A 6,000-nucleotide genomic window follows, 5' to 3' on the forward strand; every position below is an offset into this window, starting at 1 on the left:
ACCAGTAGTCATTGCGGGATTTGATGTCTCTCGAGTATTCATAGATGGTGGCAGCAGCCTAAACCTTATGTATGCAGATACATTGAGAAAGATGAACATATCCCTAGCAAACTTGAAGCCAACAGACACAAGGTTCCATGGTATCACACCGGAGAAACCAAGTTATCCACTGGGGAAGATTAATCTCGACGTTCAGTTTGGAACCCGAGAAAATTATAGAATCGAGAAGCTGGAGTTTGAAGTTGTGGATTTTCCGTCGCAGTATCACGCCTTGTTGGGACGACCAGCATATGCTAGATTTATGGCGGTACCACATTATACATACCTGTTGTGGAGGATGCCTGGACCTAAGGGACCAATCACAGTCAAAGGAAGCTTCGCCTTAGCCGATAAGTGCGATAAGGATTTTCATCGGATATCAGAAACTTTCGGGATGCAAGCTGAGTATTTGGCGTCAAGGAGTATGACTGACTACGACGTGCTGCCAGACGTCGGAAGGTCAAATAAAGAATCAACTTTCAATACTGAGAAAAATTCTAAGGAGGTGCAGATTCACCCGACAGACCCGAAAAAGACGACGTCCATCGCAAACGACATGGACCTCGCATAGGAAAGCGCGCTCATCGAGTTCCTCCGTGAGAACTGGAAAATCTTCGCATGGTGTCCAGCTGACATGCCAGGAGTACCCAGGGAACTTGCCGAGCACCACCTAAACTTGGATCCACTAGCGAGACCAATCAAACAACCTTTGCGGCGTTTTTCGGAACCAAACCGCAAGGCTATGCTGTCAGAAATAGATCGACTACGAGAAGCTGGTTTTATAAAGGAACTGCATACAGAGGCCACATGGGTAGCAAATCCTGTGTTGGTGCCGAAGAAAAACACTAAGGTCCTTCGCATGTGCGTCGACTTTACGTGCCTCAATAAACACTGTCCAAAGGATCACTTTCCCCTCCCGAGGATCGATCAAATTATCGACTCCACGGCTGGATGTGAACGTCTTTCCTTCCTGGACGCATACTCTGGTTATAACCAGATCAGATTGAAAGAAGAAGATGAAGTAAAGACAGCGTTCATCACACCGTATGGCGTGTTTTGCTACAGAACAATGCCCTTTGGTCTGAAAAACGAGGGGGCAACATATCAGAGGATGATGCAGAAGTGTTTGGCGAAACAGATTGGGAAAAACGTGCAAGTATACATCGACGATGTCGTCATAACGTCAAAAAAGGGGGCGACATTGATCGAGGATCTCAAGAAAACCTTTAACAACCTCGACAAATTCTGCCTCAAGCTGAACCCGACGAAGTGCTCTTTTGGCGTCCCAGCAGGAGAACTTCTGGGGTTCCTAGTTTCAGCAAGAGGGATTGAAGCAAATCCCGACAAAATACAAGCTATCGTAACAATGAGGAAGCTAACTGGGCGAGTCGCAGCTTTGAGCATATTCGTCGCCAGGCTGGGAGAAAAAGCGTTACCATTTTACGCTCTGATAAAGCAAGGAGAGAAATTCCAGTGGAACGAAGAGGCTGATAGAGCTTTCGAGGATCTGAAGTGCACAATCTCGACACCACCAATCTTGGTGGCGCCGAAGGAAAAGGAACCTCTCCTGCTGTACATTGCAGCCACGCCCCAAGTGGTTAGCACGGTGCTAGTTGTTGAAAGAGAAGAAGAAGGAAAACTCCATGGAGTGCAAAGGCCGGTATATTTCATCAGTGAAGTTTTATCGCCTTCCAAACAGCGGTACCCGCAGTATCAAAAACTAGCATATGGAGTAATTGCAACAGCAAGAAAGTTGCGCCACTATTTTTCGGCACACCCGATAATAGTAATCAACGAAGCACCTCTCTCAAATTTATTGAACAATCCAGAAGCTACAGGGCGTGTCTCCCTTTGGGGAATAGAACTTTCCCCTCGGGACATCACGTACGAAAAAAGAAAGGCAATCAAGTCACAAGTTTTGCCAGATTTCATTGCAGAGTGGATGGAGCTGCAAAACACGGGACCCCCAGATTTGTCGAGAACTTGGACCATGAACTTCGATGGGTCCAAAAGAGTAGAAGGAGCTGGCGCAGGAGTGGTACTTATATCACCTGAAGGCGATAAGTTAAAATACGTCCTCTGGATGACGTTCCCTAATGCATCCAACAATGAAGCAGAATATGAAGCCCTCATACATGGGATGAAGATGGCGAAAGCTTGCGGTGCAACTCGATTAAAAATCTTTGGCGACTCACAATTGGTGGCTCAGCAAGTTATGAACCAATGTGACGCAGTCAATGATAGCATGATGGCATACAAGGAGGTGTACAATGAGCTCGAGAAGCTGTTTGATGGGTGCGAGGTAAATCACATCAGTAGATTGAGTAACGATGAAGCCGACATTCTCGCAAACATTGGGTCGCAGTGCCTCCCAATCCCGCCAGGAGTATTTTGGGAAGAAATAGCGGAGAGATCCACGAAGCCGAAAAAGGTGCAGAAAAAAGCAAAGGAAGAAAAAACTTCGGCGCCCCTCAAAGAAACCACGGAGGACGAAGAGGACCAAGAGCTTGTAATGATGGTAGAAGTTCCTTGGATGCAAGCATATATATCATATATCCTCAGAAAAGAAATACTCGACGATCCAGTTGAGGCAAGGCGAGTTATTCGACGATCCAAAGCTTTCACAGTGGTCAAAGGGGAGTTATACAAGCGAAGTATTTCAGGTGTCTTGCAAAGGTGTGTCACACCCGAAGAAGGAAGAATAATTCTGAAGGATGTACACGAAGGAATATGTGGTCACCACGCAAGTAGTCGAGCCATCGCAGCCAAGGTTTTTCGGGCAGGATTTTATTGGTTGACAACAATCGAGGATGCCAAGGAAATAGTACGAACCTGCGATGCGTGCCAAAGATTTGACGCAAAACCTCACTCTCCAGCGGCAGAATTAACACCAATACCATTGTCGTGGCCCTTTGCCCAATGGAGACTTGATATGGTGGGCAAGTTGCACAAAGCTTCGCCAGGAGGATATGAGTACCTGCTGGTCGCTGTCGACAAATTCACCAAGTGGGTAGAAGCGAAGCCAATAAATTCACCAGACGCAGCGTCGGCAATAAAGTTTGTGAAAGGCCTCGTTTTTCGGTTTGGAGTGCCCCATAGCATTGTCACAGATAACGGTTCAAACTTTACGTCCAAGGAATTCAAGGAATACTGCGCAGAAGTAGGCATTAAATTGCACTTTGCGTCAGTTGGGCACCCGCAAACTAACGGCCAAGTCGAGAAAGCCAATGGTATCATCTGCAACGGCCTCAAAAAGCGCCTGCTAGGACCGATTGAAAAAGCTTGACATACTTGGCCAGAGGAATTGCCAAGTGTTTTGTGGAGCATCCGAACAACACCAAATACGGCGACACAAGAAACTCCGTTTTTTCTCGTCCATGGAGCCGAAGCAGTATTACCAATTGAAATAGAGCATGATTCTCCAAGAGTAGCAGAGTATGACGAAGAAACATCACAAAAAGCTCGGGAGGATGATATGGACGCACTCGACGAAGCTCGAGACGAAGTACTTTCACGAGTCACCAAATACCAGCAGGATCTCAAAAACTACCACAGTCGAAGGTTAAGGCCCAGATCTTTCTAGGTCGGGGATTTGGTCCTACGGTTAAATCAAAAAAGTACTGAGAAGCTCGAATCACCATGGTTGGGGCCTTACGTCGTCACGGAAGTCATCGACGGAGGAGCATACAGGATCAAGGATAAGAAGACAGGGGCTCCCGAGAAAAACCCCTGGAACGTGGCGCAGCTCAGGCGGTTCTACGCCTAGAGTTGAAATATAGTCCTCCTCTGTAAAAATACAATGTACTGAAATGCCCGCGAGTTTTCAGACGCACTCTTTTCCTTTTCGGGGCACCGAGTGCTGCAATATAATAAAGATAGTGGAGATATACTTCTTATTCTTCGACACGCTCGGGGGTTCAACGCCTTCAAGTCTTAAAATAAGTACAATATAGACAAACTAGACTTACCAAAATATTTCGCCTTGGTACACTAATACCTCGCCAAATATAAACATCGGAAGCTAACAATTATAAATATAGTGTACACATCAAAATCTTATTGCTTTGGTCCAAGAACCTCGCAACAAAAAATATAGAACTTCGACACTAAGATACTCGGGGGCTTGCAATCCATCAATGGAAAAAATAAAGACGTTTTCTTACAACAAGAGGAAAAATCTTCGAGATAACAAAGCAGTATAAAAGGCTCGGGGGCTCGGTGATCAAAAATAGAAAAAGTACAGAGTTGACAGCTTTACAATATAGATTGTGTTTACAAATACACAAAGATGTATCAATGATGGAAATATAGCAAGAAGAAGAAAAAGTTTTCAAGGGAAACCTAGCACATGGTCTATGGTTATTCGCTCAGTAGAAGGACGAGTACTATGTTCAGCATAGCTTCCCTTCACGAAGAACTCAGAATCCATCCGAAGAAGTTCATCCATCATATCTTCGGCAACAGGAGTCACCAAATCATCAATCTTACCCACATTTCTCTTTTTCTTTGCCATCTTCGCCAGGCAAGTAGGAACAATTTGATCTATGGGCAATTTCGGATGGCAAATTTTTATCATCATCATGGCAAATCTTGCGCCAGCAGAAAGTTGAGCCCGCACAAAGCCATGGATTCGAGGAGCATCCCGAAATTTTTCCATTAAAGCTGGAAGGGTCTCTGGCATCTTGTTCCGAGGGAACATGGTTCCATAAACTAAGAACAAGGTCTTCGTACAGAAGTCAAGGAAGTCACGGACCTGAGCCGCGCGATCTTGAAATCTTACGATTTGGCGGGTGCGCTCAGGAGTAACCCAAAATTTAGATCCATGTTGCGCAGCCAGTCTCATCAAAACAGTGGTTCGAGCTTCAACACGTTGGTCTTCGGCAGCAGTATCCAGAAATGAGCCTAGCACAGCAAACAAAATATCAAAGAACGAATAGCAAAGAACAACATCCAACATGGTTATGAGCAGGAAACATACCTGTCATGTCCAAACTGGCGTCAGTCATTAGCTGAAGCATATAATTCTCGCGAGAAGAAGTTTCAGCAGCCTCAGCAACAGCAGCATCCTTCGCAGCGATGGCTTCTTTTGCCTGTTGAAGAGCAATTTTCTCTCTCTCGGACGCTTGTCGAGATTGTTCCATCATCGCAAGGGTTTGCTTCTTCATGGATTGAAGTTGCTGTCGAAGTTCTTGCAAATCTTTCGGCAAATGTTTGCTTGAAGAACCCTCGAGGGGGTTATCATCGATTAGCATTTTCTTCGAGAAGGAAGAAGCAGTCGAAGCATCGGCAGAGCAAGGATTGGTCGAATAGTTATCAAATATTAACTGGAAAAGAAAAGTCCCAGGATCAATGATAGTGCCAGGAGGAATTTCATTGATTTCTAGAAAATTTACATGGACATTACAAAAGAAGTTCTCCAAAAGGACTACCAGGATAATTGTCGCCACGACTAAAGTGGAGACAAGGGCAAAAGAAACAGAGAAAGCAAAGAAAAAAAAAGAGGCATGCAACTAGACCTCCGGCCTTGATGAGCTAGGAGTTGCAGATGGCTTGATCCCAAGATAGGCCAGGATTTTCTTCGTGTTGGGCTTGGCTGCCTTGATCAACGACCGCCATTTTGTTTGCTCTATCTGCTCGGTGTCGCCAACCTTCATCCAGTCAACAGTTTGTTGGCTGTCAGCGACCAAGGCAACAGTGTTCTCGACAGCGACCTTCATGTTCTCCTGGCGCATCTTCAGTCCAAGATCCTCCGGTGGATTGAAGTCCTTGGCAAGGGCAAGGAAAGTCTTAGGCTCCTCTTTCTTTGGGAAGAAGTAGGGGAACAACTTCGACAATCCTGCGTCAGCATTCACCACGTCTTCGCGAATTTCTTGGCCATGAAACTCCAGATAAGAAAGTGCGTCAAGCAGAGGATCATTGGTGGGATTCTCAAGATCAAACTCTTGGCTTGTTTGACCTGCC

The sequence above is a fragment of the Lolium perenne genome, chromosome 2 (genome assembly GCF_019359855.2).
Source record: "Lolium perenne isolate Kyuss_39 chromosome 2, Kyuss_2.0, whole genome shotgun sequence".
NCBI lineage: Eukaryota > Viridiplantae > Streptophyta > Magnoliopsida > Poales > Poaceae > Lolium > Lolium perenne.